Source organism: Emys orbicularis, chromosome 12, assembly GCF_028017835.1.
Source record: "Emys orbicularis isolate rEmyOrb1 chromosome 12, rEmyOrb1.hap1, whole genome shotgun sequence".
In the NCBI taxonomy this organism is placed as follows: Eukaryota; Metazoa; Chordata; order Testudines; family Emydidae; genus Emys; species Emys orbicularis.
In genome coordinates, this window is record NC_088694.1 from 8,387,229 (window position 1) to 8,403,894 (window position 16,666).

Here is a 16,666-nt window from a genome sequence, read left to right on the forward strand (position 1 = left end):
ATCTTTGGCAGCGCTGAAGGACCCGCCGCCGAAGACCTGGAGCGACTGAAGGGCCCCCCGCCGCCGAAATGCCGCCAAAGACCTGGAGTGACTGAAAGGCCCCCCGCCGCAGACCCAGACCGCCGCCGGGTGAGTAAAAATTAAAAAGGCGCGTCTAGCCCGATTCTCGGACAGGGCTCGCGGGGGCCCCTGAGGGTCCCGGGGCAAATTGCTCCACTTGTCTCCCCCCCCCCCCTTCTGGGCGGCCCTGTAAGTATTTATACCACATTCACCACAGTGGCACTTAAGCGCCTATGATAAATGGTGTATGATAAAGAAAGTTTTATCACAGCTATCAGTCATCAGGTTATGACTAATGCCAAAGAGAAAGAGTTAAGTACTGCACAGCAATGGATATCAGATGATCTGGCGACTGAAGACACGTTGCCTTCAAACGCCTAATTCTTGTACAGAGCAAAAGAATATTTTAAGAGTGTCTCTTTTCAAGAATATGTAGAAGAAAACAGCTCTCTCATCACCACAGATCAAAAGTTGTCTCTTCTTGATCTCTATAGACCATTTCCCCGCCCCACACACTTAATTTAATTATGATAAAATATTGCCAATTTAGTACTGTGCAAATATGACCTGTAGTTTATTGCAAAGTATCTGATTTGCACTGTTTCAGACACAGTACATGCTGGCTCAAGGGTCTACATACACACATCATCACAGGATGAAGAGCTCTGGAAGCAGTCCAGACTTGGACCAAGAACCAGTGGGGCAAGGGAGACGAAGTGAGGGGAGATAGATTTGATGAAGATTCAGAGTGCAAGGGGAAAAAGTGGGGCCAGCTGGGCAAAGAGACTGGGACAAGGAGCCAGTGTAGGGGAGACAACAGTGACATGGGACTAGGAGCCAGTTGGGAGAGGGAATGTGAGCGGGGTTTAGCAACCGGAGGCCAGGGTGGAGAAAAAGAGATCAGATGAGTAGCCAGCAAGGGAGGGAACTGAAACTGGCTGGACAAGACAACTAGAGACAAGGAGCCTCAGTGGAGGTAGACTGGGACAGAGAGTTTGGAGGGGAGAGACTAGGACTTGCTGGGCTAAAAGATTGGGAATGGGATAAGAAAAGCATGAGGAATGGAAAATGGGACTGGCTAGGTGATGAGAACAGGATGGGACAAGGAGCCACGAGTGGGGAAGAGAGACAGGACTGGGACACGGTGGACTGGAGAGGGCAGATGGGGTCACGTTTGGAGGGAATGGGCATGAGAGTTCCATCCAGTACCTGGAATGTAGCCCAATATTCCTAAATCTGATGTCAGCAAATAGCTCCGGCAACCTCCTCCAGCTGCAGGAAGCTCCAGGGCTGCTGCCCAGCCACGGAGCTTCCTGAAGCCCTGGGAGGTACCTGGAGATGTCTGATCTCCCCATGAGGGGCCGTGCCGGGGAAGAACAAGTCATGACCCCCACGGTTACACCACCTTGGAATTTCAGATGTAAACACCTGAAAATGTGAAATCGACTCATTTTAAAATCCTATTGCCATGAAATTGACCAGAATGGATGGTGAATTTAGTAGGGCCCTAATTGTAAATCCTAGAGAAAAAAAAACAAAACCTTTATCTCTAACAGTACAGGATAGGTTTCAGAGTAGCAGCCGTGTTAGTCTGTATCCGCAAAAAGAACAGGAGTACTTGTGGCACCTTAGAGACTAACAAATTTATAACAGGATATAAACTTTTCCCCCCTTTGTACTTTAAGTTCCTGACATACTCAGCATCTATAAAAGAATCTACAAAAAAGCCTTAAAAGCAATTTGAAAGAATGTCTCCAAGAAAAGCAGAATAGTTAACCAAAACAAGTTTGTTGTTAAAAAGGAGTAATTTATGTGTCTATGGAAATGTCAGTACTGACAGCAGGAGTAGCCATAGCTAATTTGAATGGAATGTAGCTCACCAAGATGACTTTTGAAATTTGGTTGACTGACTATATCTGTTGTGTCCTTTGCCTGAGGAACTTAAAAGTTGAAGCCTTGCATTATACACAAGTGCTGGAAAACTAGCAAATTGCTACAGCACCCAACTATGTTTAAGAATCTGTATTCTTCATTTTAAAGACACAGATTCCAGCTTTGTTGGGCTGTACAGTAGGACCTCAGAGTTACGAACACCTCGGGAATGGAGGTTGTTCGTAACTTTGAAATGTTTGTAACTCTGAACAAAACGTTATGGTTCCTTCAAAAGTTCACAACTGAGCATTGACTTAATACAGCTTTGAAATTTTACTAAGCAGAAGAAAAAGCTGCTTTTAACCCTCTTAATTTAAATGAAACAAGCACAAATGGTTCCTTTACCTTGTCAAATCTTCGAGTCGTTTATGTTTAACACAAGTGCAAGGATAAATTGAAATGTCATAAAGGAATTATTTTACTGGCATTTTCATTAACCTTCCTGAAAGACCTGGAGAGGTCTTGCTAGCCCAATGATATCATGGTAATGTTTAAGACAAGGTAATAAAGAAGGCTAATAAACCCAGAAAACGAATGCTTGCAAACAAAGAAAAGAGATGGGGACAAAACCTCACTTAATTGCTTTTTAATCACAAAGGCCAATGGAAAAGGTTCTGTTAAGGCTGATTATTTCGTATAAATACTATGTCCGTTATTACTAAAATCATGTGACCTCTGGAAAGATGTGCTGTTTTTAAACTTCTTTCTCCCTTTGTTAATGCAGCAAAAAGCCACCATAGTAACAAACTGATAATTTAACAGAAATAGTTTGGTCAGGCTTTAAAGTTCCACACAGCGTTGGCCAGCCTAAACACGCCATAAGAGTTACACTGCTCTTAAAAAGCAGTTTTTCCACCACAAACTGACAACCCATATTTATAAAGTGCAACTGCAAGGGACACTTTTCATGCTCATATAAAGGCTACCAGGAGAACGAAGAATAGGAGTCAGACAACAGGATTCCTGGAAAGACAGCCGGGGTTCAAATTCCTGCAGATTCCACTTCAACCAAAGCATACCAGTTGTATTTCAAGGAACAGAAATAAATGTTCATGTCTGTTTCTTACAGCTCTCCTGAAAGTGCCAAAACCTAGTGTTTTCATCTCTAAATGAAAGCTTCAATAACTATTAATCTTAACCTAATTTCATAAATCAGTTGACTATCAACAACAGGTCTAAAACAGCATTACAAGTTCACCGATTAAAACGGACTACACCTCTACCCCGATATAACGCGGTCCTCGGGAGCCAAAAAAATCTTACCGCGTTATAGGTGAAACCGTGTTATATCGAACTTGCTTTGATCCGCCGGAGTGCGCAGCCCCGCCCCCCCGGAGCACTGCTTTACTGCATTATATCGGGTTGCATTATATCGGGGTAGAGGTATGTAAGAGGTCCGGACTCACCCCTGCGGCGCCTCCTGCTGGTCGTCCAGGGAATTAGCTCACCAGCCTCTGGAGCGCCCTCTGCAGGCTGGTGATCCGACTCGTTCTCTCCTTCTCGGCCCCCGTGTCCCTCCCAGGACCCCGGTGCCAGGGGGCAGCACCCAGAGCAAAGGGCAGTACCCACACACTAGGTCTCCCCTCCCTGGGGAAACCCCCACCCACTATCCCCACCTTGCCTCAGCACTAGGCCACTGCCAGTCACCAACTAGCCCCCTCTCCCTGGGGCAGACTGCAGTATAGGCCACTCATCACTGGCAAGGGGGGGTTGGACCTGCTGCCTTGGCCTAGCCCTGGGCTGCCTTCTGCAACCCCCAGTACCCCTTGGCCTACTACTAGGCCGCAGCCTGGGGCTATCCAGGCTGGAGCTCCCCAGCTCCTCAGCCTTTCCCCAGCCCTGCTCCACCCAGGTACTCTGCTCTAGTTCCCTGCAGCCAGGCCCTTCTCTCTCTGAAGGCAGAGAGAGACTGCTTGGGCTCCTGGCTCCGAGCCTCCTTATACAGGAAGGGCCAGCTGGGGCCTGATTGGGGCGTGGCCCAGCTGTGGCTACTTCCCCAATCAGCCCAGTAGCTTTTCCCTTTGCCCCAGCCCTCTGCCAGGGCTGTTTTAAACCCCTCAGGCAGGAGCGGGGTAGCCACCCCGCTATAAGGTGTATTTCAATACCTGCTGCTATCATCATGCTCTCACTATTCTTTCAACCAGAAAACAGCAATACAGATATCTAGTGAAACACTACAAGAGGAATTCTTCAGCAAGTTAGACTTGTTTCCTCTCAAAGTCTGACTACAACAACATTCTCAACCAAAATCTGCACTGGAGAAATTAAACTCCCTCAACAGGCAAGTCCAACATGGAGAGCAAGGCAAAGTGCTTCTGTGTGTTTTCTATGTATGCTGCAGAAGGGGGGGGGGGAAAAAGGTTTGGGTGAAGCCCAGCTGAAATTTTGGCCCTCTGCCATTTTTTAATCTTTTCTGAAGGCTGCATTTATTTCTATTATAAAATCTAATCTTCAACCTGATTTGTTATGATTTTTGATTAGGTACTCCAGGCCCTTCATTTTTGAGTGCCATACAAATGGAGTGTGTTATTAAACTGATAATTTAGGTCACAATCTCCTCATTTCTAGAATGCTTGATGTGGTGGGTGGCGGTGACACTGCTAATACATCTCTGCAAGTTTGGCGTACAACACATCAGCCAAATATATCTACAAACACACACATTACCAAATTCTCCTTGCAAACATCCTTCCTCCAACCATGCAGTGAGAGATGGCTACGCTGCATAAGCGCAAGAAAGTTCTTGCTAACCAAAAGCTCCCACTCCACAATAAACTTGTTCACCCGTCTCACACTCATCTTAAGTCCCGCCAACCATTCTGAGCAGCTGGAGAAGCTCTTCTGTATCTAACTTCAACCCAGAAGACACCTGGCAGATGCTATGGGCAGGCTCTGATGTAAACAAGCACCTCATAGATGATCCCACTGTCGAACTGCCTGGTTTCTTGCACCACCAAAAACAGCGGACAACCATCAACCATGTTAGGATGTTACATGGAAGATGCATGCACTTGATGCACAAATGGAGAATCAAGGATTCGCCACAGTGCAAAAGCAGAGACCTCCAAACCATAAAACACATTGCCCAACCTTTTCATTTCCAGGAGGTATAGCAAAGGTGCACTTCTGCATCCCCTGAAGCCCTCCAATGGATTTCAAATCTTTCTATCGACTTGTAAATGTTGCTATTTCCATACAAAAGATGATGATCAATTTTTCCTCTCCTAGGTATGCAGACCTTCAGTAATATTTCATCAGAGAACATTGCTGCCCTGTTGCTTTTGAACCTTACATTCACATTTACTCCTTTGTCATCTGAGTCCACCTGAAGCCATACTGTTTTGGGATTATGCTAACTTTAACCTTACCCTATGGGTTTCCCTTGAGAAATAATCTAGTGTTGTACTGCCCTCCCCAATAAGTGTTAAAGCCCATGATGTTACTTTGTTTTTTATATTCACAAAGCCCCTAGTGAACACTATTTTCAAGGTATACAATGTTACACTTATAGCAATGAGACAGATAAACCAATCCATCATTACTGATTCTGTAAAAAAAACACCTCACATTTCTTCACTAAATTGTAAAATTCATGGTCCCTTATTGGTTCCTAGAGGAAATTATCTTGTTCATTACCCTTTGGGGGAAAATGGTTGCTAATGGGTTAGTAGTACAATGAGAGTTGGCTAGTAAATTCCATTAGAACAAGCCTAGTGTCTATACATGTGGCGTTATCTTTGAGCCACTTGCAGGTCATATTAATAAAGAATTTCCCTAGTATGGCAGTAGTGAACCTTAATTTGATATCTTTTCTTCCAGTTCTACTGACAAAACTTGAAATTTAAATTTGTTTCATCCTGTCGCAAATCATGCAAGTCTTTGGTTGAAGGTAAATACCTAGGAAAATCTTGCAATGTCTGTATTTAGTTCACAAATCCACAGCCAAATTACTCCCCACATATCTTTTACAGCAAGAAATGTTCATTTGTTCCTTATAAAGCAATGAACAGAGTACATGATCTTTATCTTGAAGGCTTTGCATGGTCTAGTGCTAGCTCTTGTCTGACTGCCTTACTTATAAAAGCATTTATACTATCCTTCCCCTTCATAGAGAGACTCTCTCGGAAACACTAGAAATGCTGCTGGCATTGTTATACAATGCCTTCCTCCCATTCCCACCTCACCAGGGGATTTAAATGCCAGAAGATCTGTTCAAAAGTATGGCTATAATTAAGGTTAATATTTTGTCTCAGTTTCTTTTACTAAAAGTCACGGACAAGCCGTGACCTGTCTGACTTTTACTAAAAATAACGGGGGGGGGGGGGGGGAGAGAATGACAGCTGGAGCCCCATGGGGGGGGGGGGGGGGGAGAAGAGAGGCACGGAGGAATGACAGTCTGAGCCTCACCGCCGGGGAGCAGCAGAGCCCCGGCCGCAGCTGGTGAAAGCCGAAGCTGAAGAAATCACGGAGGTCTGGTAAAGTCACTGAATCCGTGACTTCCATGGATCGTATCCTTAACTAGAATATTATCCTACAGTCTGAAATGAGCCCTGAACATTGTCTTTTCCCCCCAAATAGTTGTTTAAAAAAACAGATATAGAATTAATTCGCTGACTGTGAATGATGCTGGATTGTTGTAAACAGAGATGGAAGCAAGTAACATAAAGCAGTCAGTGTTATTGAAAGTTTCACCAACTCACTCGTAATGTCATCAGTGTGATTCAACACTGACTTGCAGAGACCATATCTGATGTGAGAGGGCAGTTCAGTCTCAACGCCAACCTGCCCTAGATTTATATACCTTTACTAATCTCACATGCTACTGAGTCCCTCCTTTAAGATTTTTTTTAAAAACACACAACACCACAGTATTTTTAAATGCACCAAAATGTACAAAAAAACCCTCCAAGTTTGCCAACCCACTCCTCCGTGTCAGCTAAAACTCCCTAAGAAAGAATCATAATAATGACGTCTTTTAAAAAAAAAAAAAAAAAAAAAAAAAAAAGAACTTTATTTTCATAATGACCATTTTGGGGACAATTTGCTTATAGAGGACAAATTAAAAAAAAAAAGAATACTAGATCTTTTAGCCTAAGCAGAACAGCACTAAGCAATTGGTACATGAGGTATAATAGCAGGACTACCCACCCATTTTGCTGCAGTACGTAAGCACCACACTGTAAGCCCACAAGAATCCTGAGCTCTTAGCAACAGGCAAATAATCCGCGGGATGGTTTTGAATACCACTTACTCTAGCATGTAAAAGAGAAAAGCAACATACCCATTTGCTCACATATTTTGCTAACATGGCACCATGCCTAATCATACTTAACATTTTATGACCAACGCCATTACATGACCATTAAAATTTAAGGATTACAGGATCAGTTACTGTATATAACAGCAAGGCAGAAAACACAGAACAGTAAAGAGTAGTTACAGGTTTAGTTTATAGGCATCAGCACTCAGAAGCATCTTATCAAGCATAATGCCACTGCTCATCAATTCTCTTCATACATATCCAATCATACATTTGTTCTGTACAAGGTACCCCACTATCAGCCATTTCCATGGAGACCTAATCTTGAAGCGTCATGAAAATAGCCACGAAACAAAACAAAAAAGTCAGCTGTTGTAGCCCTAGCGACTTATCAACATAGTGCAAAGTGCTACCAGTAAACAACCATGCTTTTATATACATCAGCAATTACTGGGACAGAACCCAATTGTGCAGCACTAACACATGCAAACAGTCCTACAGACTACTTACTTAGGGCTTCATGATGAGAACTTACTGAAAATTAGTAAAATCAGAGTTTCTACTATGGTGCCATCTCTTCAAAAGCAATATTCATAGCACAGATGTTTACATAAACGGGAATCAGTCTAACACGTTTGTGGTCTTCAAGAATTTAAGTATTAAGAAAGTTTAACTTCTTGACCTAGGATATCTATTTCTAATAAAATGTTAACAAAAAAAGCTGTTCCTCTTACTGTTAGTCCACTTTGCAACAGTGTCAATAGCCCTCAGTCACTAACGAATGTATTGTAGTTTCGTTCGTAACTCTAGAAGTACAGTAGACAACATTCTTGTTTTACTATAAACAATTGTTTAGCAACACTTGGTTTCTGAAAATTTCTAGGAAAACCACATTGTTCAAAACAAAACTCTCCTTTCAATACATATATCTTTACCAACACTGCTGAATTAACAACACAATTACCATCAAAGATATCTAACATCTGAAACCTGGATTCCCAGATTTACAATATTGATAATGATAAGATGGAAAGGGCCAAATTCAGAAGTGCACGCCCATTTCTGCAACTGCATGCACCGTTAGCCACATGTGCATGCGACTGCTGTATCTGCAAACACAACAACAACAAAATCGAGGTACTCAAACTCATGTACATTTTGTGGGTGAAAGTGGTCTTCTACCCGCTGAAAAACTGGGACAAAAAATAAGCTTATTAACACCATAAGATTTTTAGACAACTTTAGAATTCCTAGTGATCTTACCTCCTACTGGAGTATTTATAACAGGTGATCAAATGAAATGCTTGTACACAGTGAAATATATTGAAATACTTTGCAGAATTTGCCAAGGCCAGGTATTTGTTTTCTAAAATAAAAGGGAAAATAAAAGTATGATTAAACAAATTTAAAAAACAGGCTCAGTTTATTCTTATACCTGATTAATCCTGAAAATTAAGACATTTGTTTTGTACAGCTGGCTCACCGTGTATTTTTAAAAGCATATCTGAGACCAAGATTAAATCCCATTTGACACATTCTAATTGTTTAGTGTCTTAATACAATTTGCTATGTTGAGTCTTTTAGAATACAGAGAAAAACTATTCTGTCCTCACACTCTCTTTCTGGAAGTGAATTATTTAAAAGGGTGAAGGTTGAGGGCAATATCCTACACTGCAGAATCCACAGCAATACATGCCAGAAGATTTTAAACAAGATATGTTTGTAGGATTTTATACAATCAATTCTTTTACATTATGCTCTGGAAAGTATTTAAAATACGGCATCTTCCAATAAACTCTGTCTACAAGCAAATTTGCCAATTCTCTCATTGCTCACAATCCACATTTCTTTCATCCAGATGAGGAAGTTCCTGTGACAAGCTTGTCATCAGCCCATTTAATTTAGAAAAAAATCGTGACTGTTCTGAATTACAAACGTAAGGCAGATTTCTAAGTATACTTACCGCATGTTTTGGAAAAATATTAATACTTCATGCAAAAATACAGAATGCAGATCACACATACTAGTTATTTTGCAGAGAATATGACAAGAATTGTAAACAAACATACTAAGAATCTGTGACACTATCGTGTCTAAGTATCTAGAGCAGAAAATTCTTTTCAAGAGGTATTTTAATAAATCAGGTGACAAAATCAATATCGATTGAACTTCAGGAAAAGAATGCTGACGTGTAAGAGGAAGTTTTAAATAACAAGGAGTTTGATGTAACACTAGAATGTTCAAGGGCAAATTGCCTTACAAGACAAATGCAAATGAGTTATTCACTTAAAACTTCAGAGTACTTATGTGCAAATCCTGGTTTCAAGCAGTTATCTGTATGGAATACATTTATATCTGTGCAAAACTATTTAAATACTATACAGTATCTTAAGGCCAAAAAGATTGCTGGGTGTGCTTTGAGACACTGAATGAAAGATATTGGGAAGCTTATTTTCTATTTAGCTTGAGGAGTATGAAGTACACATAGTTACATTCATTTGAAAAAAAGAGACACATGCAAGTAGCATTAAGTTTTATTTATAAAAGCTGCCAGCTAAGGTAAGAAATTATTTTTAACTGCTGTGGAAAGCTTCTGAGAACATGGTAATTGTTCTTAAGTATGAAACTAAGAAAACAAGTATAAATATCCAACAATGAAAGTGACCCCGAATGGCTACAACAATTAAACCAAGTACATTTATGTAGCCAGTAATGCACACAATTAAGCTTTTGGATCAGTCTCAAGTCTCTCATCCTTCACCTATTTTAGGAGTCCAATCTACAGTAAATTACTCCAGAATAACGACTGTTCTTCAACTATTCCCAGGGATGGAATCTGTAATCTAACTAGCTTTTTGTGCCTTTAACTTCTGTGACCTGTTTATGAAATTGCATTGGCATGTCCAAGGAATTAATTTTGGAAAAAGAGCATGTTTTCTGCTTCATGAAATACATGCCATATGTATTGAGAGCAGCTGTTTCAATATTTCCTTTTCAGAATTCATCATCAGATTGCCTTTTGAAGTTAAGTCAATTGAGGTGTGCTGATGGGCAGCTTCCCTGAAACTTCCCTCAAGAGTCAGAAGGCAGCTACATGTCAGTTTCTGCTCAACTCTCTCACTGTACAGCCCAGAGAACAACTCATTAGTCTTCCCAGATTCCGGACAGATTCCGGACAGATTCCCAGATTCACTGTCCATTATGTTCAGCACACCTTCATTTAAAATTCAGGTGCTATAAAACTTTATTTTGCTTTTAAGTGAACAAGAAGATACAAAGGTTAACACATTTCCTATTAGACCATTACAAAAAGAGTCACTCACACAACTTGAGTGAATAATTATTTTGAGGAAAGCTCTGTCTACACTAAATGAAAAGGCACTGTAAGAAACAACAGCTTATAATGCCTTGTGCTTCAGTGCTACTTCAACCAGTTCTCCCATCACTATCCCTGCCTCACAATGCCTCAAATTTGGAAGTTGCCAAAAACTCCTGCTTCCAGAAAGCGCACTGTGGAGTTTCAGGTGTCCCAGAACAGTTGTAAGATGTGATGCATGTGGCTGCCCCCAGGTGTCAATGTGAATGCCACAGTGTAGATGTGCTCAACCTTTGCAAGGACCAGTAAAAGAAACAGCCATTCATGCAATCAGTATCCCTGAAACATTTTCCTTGGGGGTGTAGACAATGCTGAAGAAAGGGAGACATGTCTGAGCAAGACAGATGGGGAAAAAGATGAAACAGTGATACTCTGATCCTAAATACACTGCAAATCAATGTCCCTTTCACTTCTGCTACTTGAAGGTTTAAACAAAACATGTTTTAATCAAGAAAACTGATAAGGGTGGAAGGTAAATATCGATTAGCATTGTACGTACATTTGCAGATATTCATTGGTGGAGCTGCAAGACTGACACAGGCACACACAAAACCATGTGCTTCTAGGCATGCAGTTTTCAAGTTCTGGCCCGTAAGTGTTGCAGGAAGACAGACCATACCCTCAAGGAGTTCACAAGCTAAATGAATAGACAGTATAAATAAGATTAAAACCTATGTTAGACAAATGGCCACATACTTTACTTTTTTATTAACATGCCACACAAACCTCTGTGAAATATAAAAACGGCCTTTTTCCACAATTTTCCAGGTTGCCTGCTACTTTTCAGAAGCTCTGCAAGAGGGGGATTCTGGGGACAGCTGGAAGAATAGCGAATCAAGGGGTATGTACTGACAAGGGCTGGGAGTGGCAGTTGGGGGAAGACAACTTCAAGCAGGAGGCAATCTGCACCCCGATGCTCCTGAATCATGCTGAAACCAAGCTCCACTTCTGCATATTTTAGGAGCATAGCAGACTCTTTTCCCTGCCTTACTTTCCTTCCCTAAGGCCTGGTCTACACTAACCCCCAAATTCGAACTAAGGTATGCAACTTCAGCTATGTGAATAACGTAGCTGAAGTCGACATACCTTAGTTCGAACTTACCGCGGTTCAGACGCGGTCCACACGCGGCAGGCAGGCTCCCCGTCGACTCCGCGGTACTCCTCTCGCCGAGCTGGAGTACCGCAGTCGACAGCGAGCGCTTCCGGGATCGATTTATCGCGTCCAGACCAGACGCGATAAATCGAACCCGGAACTTCGATTGCCAGCCGTCGAACTACCGCGGTAGTGTAGACCTGGCCTAAGTCACACAGGAATGGAGCTCTGTTCTGACTAGACATAGGATGTCAGCTGTTCTCCTTATAAAAGGTTCTTCAGCACCTTCTGCCAGTTCTTGTTTCCAACTCCTCCAGATTAGAAGCCTTCCAGTTTAAAGAAGAATTTGTAATGAAACACATTGCCCCATATGGTGGTAAAACTCAGTGCATCTCTGCAATGTAAATTAGGGGCAAAAGGATCTAGCCATTCGATTTAGATCTAATGTAATTTGTTCAGCTTTACCGCCTTATTATATATGTAGCCCTAAGACACCAACCAATAGGCAGCTATACGAAGCCCCTTCTGCCAGGGAAGGGAAAGCAGTGACCCATCATACCGGAGCATGCAGACTAGCTCCATTTCTCCTGCGTGACTGATAAGCTCCCCAGGGAGTGCACCTTGCTCTTTCCCCTCAGCCCTCGACCTACCTTTCAGGATCTTTTCTACCCCTTTGCCTGCAACAGAAAGTGGCCTCACCCAAACTGACTAATCAGTGCCTCCTCCCCCGCATGCTGGGGGTGCTAAAGGGGCTCCCCACCAGGGTAGGGGTCCCAGTCTGGGGGTCCCCCTCCCAGGGTAGCAGGTCTGATCCGGGGCTTCTCCCCCATTAACCCCTCAGGGAGAGGGTGTCTCCGTTTGGAGGGCTACCCTCCAAGTTTGGGCATCTCCCTTCCCCACCCCAGGTCTGGGGTCCCCCCCCAGGCGGCGGGGCGAGGGGCCGGACGGCGGAGGGTCTCTGCCCCGGGCTGAAGGAGCCCAGAGCGGGGCCTATTTTTCCCGGGCGGGGGAGCCTTAGTTACCTCCCCCTCCCCCGCCGCTCCCCGGGGTCCCACCTGGGCCCCGGCGGCAGCCCCGGCTGCGGTGGTCCCGCCAGGGCGCAGGCCGCGGGCGCCTTATCTCACCTGGTCCCGCAACAGCCCCGGGCCCAGACCCGCTGACACCAAGGCGGAAGTGCGGCCCCCAGCGTTCGCCGACTGACAGCCCAGACTGCCAACGGGAAAGCCGGGCGAGGCTATGGCAACCCCAAACTGCCTAATCAGTGCCGGCGGGGCGGGGCACATGCTAATTTGATGCCAAGCCCCGGACGCAGAGGCCCGACCATCACTGGTGAGCCTGCTGGCCAATGGCGTTCCAGGAGGGCGTGTCTATGCAAATAAGGGAGGAGAAAGCTGGCCTAAGCTTGGTTGCTACGGCTACGCTTGTAGGAAGAGAAACACTATTAAATGTAAGGCTGCTTATATTGCACTGATGTACATTTTACATCTAGTGCTGCAAATTCACATGTCACTGCATCTATTATCTTTACTACACTTTGCACATAGTGGCATCTGGCATGTATTATATACCCTGCTTTCAATGTGTGTGTTGCTTATGAACTTTGTCTAGTTTTGCATACTCCATGTATTTGGATACACTGTATAATATTTTGCATATATTAAATCTCTTGCCTAATTGCATACTATGACACTTTGTGTATTATGTCTTTCATGTATCAAATGTATACAAATACAAGAATGTATATTACATAAAACCTGCATATTTCATTATTAGATATATTCTTGTGTTACCCACTTACAAGTATTCAGTATAACATTCTAACTTTCTTACTGGTGCTAAATGCTCAAACTGCATATACTGTATATTCTTACCTTTGTTATATATTCTTCCAAATATATACTTATGTACATACAGTATTGTACATTCTTGTATATATCATATTTCCTGTTTTAGATATACATGCACATATACCCACAGGTTTTTATATTGTTTGTCTCTTCAGGCCCTAATATTGCCATCCCTTATGCCTGTGCTTAACTTTGTGCAGATAACTCACTTCAAAAGAACTACTCCTGTTCTTTAAGTAATTGGGACTGTATCGAGTATTGCCAACCCCTAACATTCAAAATCATGTCAGCACTCAAAAAAAACAACACACATTTGACTTAATAATCATGAGATTTCTTAAAAATAATACGTATTAGGTTCATTTTATTTGCCTTCTGATTTCTGAGCCCTTAAGGTGCACTTGACTTCATATTTTCAAGCTTTTCTCCACTCCCATTAGGGCTAGAAACTTAGGTTTTTTTCAAAAGGAAAGCAGAAATTCTCGTGCATTTCATAAATCCAGCATCTAAGGAAAACCCCAAATATCACATGACTTGCAATAAAAATCACAACACTGAGCAACATTGCTTTATATAGCACCGTAACTGTACACAGAGCTATATGGTACCTTAACTGTGCCAAACAGATAATGTCTTTGTCCTGAAGAGCAGACAACTACACTAGTGATTAAATCCAGTCAGGCAACAGTCTCTTACTACAGCAGATTCACAAAACCTGAACTGCAACAATATAAGTGAGTGAAAGGGGGAAAGAGCAAGAAATCCACAGCTTAACCCAATGACCTACCTTTAATGTGCCTAAACATGTGGCACGTTACAGCAAACAGATAGTGATCTTCTGTCACCAGTTTTGATAAATTCTGAGACAAGTTATGCTCACAATCAAGCCTTATTTGCAAGCATGGCAGCTTTGAGCGTGACCTGTGTGGGCAAACTTTAGCACCTGCCAGCCAGACATTCTTTTCAGCTGGGAGAGCTAAGCAAGCCAAAGACATTTCCACTTATCCGGTAGGTGCTCCTCCAGCTGCTGCCTGCAATTACTCTGCAGCATTCTCCACCTGTGGCACTTCCCTCCCCTGCTCTGCAGCGGTACCCAGTGCAAGTACAGTCTTTCCTTACACAGAGGGTAGATCTACATTGCGAGCTGGGGATGTCAGTGCCAGCTTGAGGAGACATACTGACACTAGGTCTGATTGAGCCAGGGCAATAAACAGAGAGTGTAGCCAAGCCATGGGAGGGGCTAGACACCCTGAATACATAGCCCAGGGGTCTCAAACATGCAGCCCATGGGCTTATTTCCTGCGGCCCGCCAAGCTCCCCTCCCCACAACGTGCCACGTCCCCGCTCCTCTGCCTGCCTCCAGGCACTTCCCACCTCCAAACAGCTGTTTGACCATGCTTGGGGCTTTCCAGCGGGGAGGAGGTAGAGAAGAGGCGGGGCAGGGTGGGGATTTGGAGAAGGGGTTGGAATAGGGGTGGGGACTTTGAGGAAGGGGTTGGAATGGGGGCAGGGTGGGGGCTGGAACCTCATGGAAGGACTGGAGAGGGGGTGGGGGCAGGGAGGGCTTTTGTATCTTTATATGAAAAGGTGTCGATGCTGCCCTCGGGCCAATGTACTAGTCCTCATGTGGCCCTAATGGTGATTCAAATTTGAGATCCCTGCCATAGCCCATCCAAGGCACTAGGGACGGCCTCCGGGCTGCTAGCCCCTCCCGCCACTGAGGATGCTGCAGCTACACGCTATTATACTAGGGTGATCATAGGTCCTGTTTTGGCCAGGACAATCCCTTTTTTAAGCCCTGTCCCGGCAGTCCTGACTTTTTTGGCAAAAGGAGGCATTTGCCCCATTTGTTCTTGCCAATTTGATCAGTTGTCAAGAGCAAACGGGACAAATGCCTCCTTTTGTCAAAAAAGTGGGGTGTAGTGTGGTCAGAGGAACGTGCAGAGATGCCAGCCCCGCACGGGGGGACGCAGTGCTGGGGGAGAGGGGGTAGGCTGGGTTCCAGCAGGGTTTGAGCGGTCGGTGACAGCCTGGCACCGGGGGCCCGCAGGGTTTGAGTGAGCGGCCGGTGCCAGCTTGGGGGGGGTGAGGGGGGCAGGCGAGCAGCCAGGGCCAACCCTGGGGTGGGGAGGGGGCCTTGGGCCAGCCCCACGCAGTGCCCCATTTTCCCTTTGGGAAATATAGTCTCCCTATACTCAATCAGAGTTAGTGTGGGTATATTGCCTCAAGTTGGGAATTACACCCCTAGCTCCTTTGGAATTGCCTGATGGCCTGGAGTGTTATAGCAAACAATGAGGCAAATCCAGGGAAGGACCAAGCACCTGCATCTCCCCTTCATGTCCATGAGAACTGCAGGTGCATAGCATCCCACAGAATCTGGGCTGAATGCGCTGGGTAACATAGATTGTCCCTCCCGCATTAAGCCATATTAACAATCCCTCTGTTTCCAAACAGTATCAGCGCATAGGAACTGAAGGACCAGATCCCCAAAGGTATTTAGGCACCTAACTCCCACCGATGTCAATAACAGCTAGACTTAGACCACAGACTCATGCTGCCCTGCCCAGCTGCGCAATCCTCTTCCTTCCTGCACATGCTGTCTAGTTCACTTCTCTACTGAATAGATATCAGGTGACCTGTTTTCTGTTGCAGTCTGGAGAGGCTATAAGGTACCACTGGCATGCCACCACAGTGCCTTCTAATTTATTTGCTGACCATGGATGATACTTTATATTCTATTCATTTTTTATTTGGCAAACTTGACAGCAGGAGTGTCTGATTTAGAATTAATAGGAATGTCTGGACTTTAGCCGAGAAGAATACTGCCACATGGTAAGTTATCATTGGACCTTGGACCAAATTCATCTTCACCGAAGTCAATAGGGTCCAACCAGGGATTAATTCAATCCCTTATCTGATCCTGCCTTTTTGGAGACTAAAGTCAATAGAGGTTAATTGCAGTAGTGTAGTTGAGGGGAAATGCAGGTAAAAAGATTACCCACTTCTGATCTGGGAATTATGGAGTTTACTTTTGGTTAGTTTGCCCACTTTTTTTTTTAAACCACTGCACCATTGGCTAATTAGATACATTAGATCAA

The 16,666-nt window shown here is 43.9% G+C and overlaps 1 protein-coding gene across 3 annotated transcripts in view; it reads right to left on the reverse strand.

Moving 5' to 3' along the window:
- Nucleotides 1–12,921, reverse strand: part of OSBPL2 (oxysterol binding protein like 2) — a 58,250-nt gene extending 45,329 nt beyond the window's left edge. For all 3 annotated transcript variants that reach the window (XM_065413909.1, XM_065413908.1, XM_065413910.1), the window contains exons 1-3: nt 12,846–12,921; nt 11,128–11,265; nt 8,516–8,618 (exon numbers count right to left, since the gene is read on the reverse strand). The gene's annotated coding sequence lies outside the window, so the exon portion shown is untranslated. The remainder of the gene's footprint in view (nt 1–8,515; nt 8,619–11,127; nt 11,266–12,845) is intronic.
- Nucleotides 12,922–16,666: the final 3,745 nt, after the last annotated feature.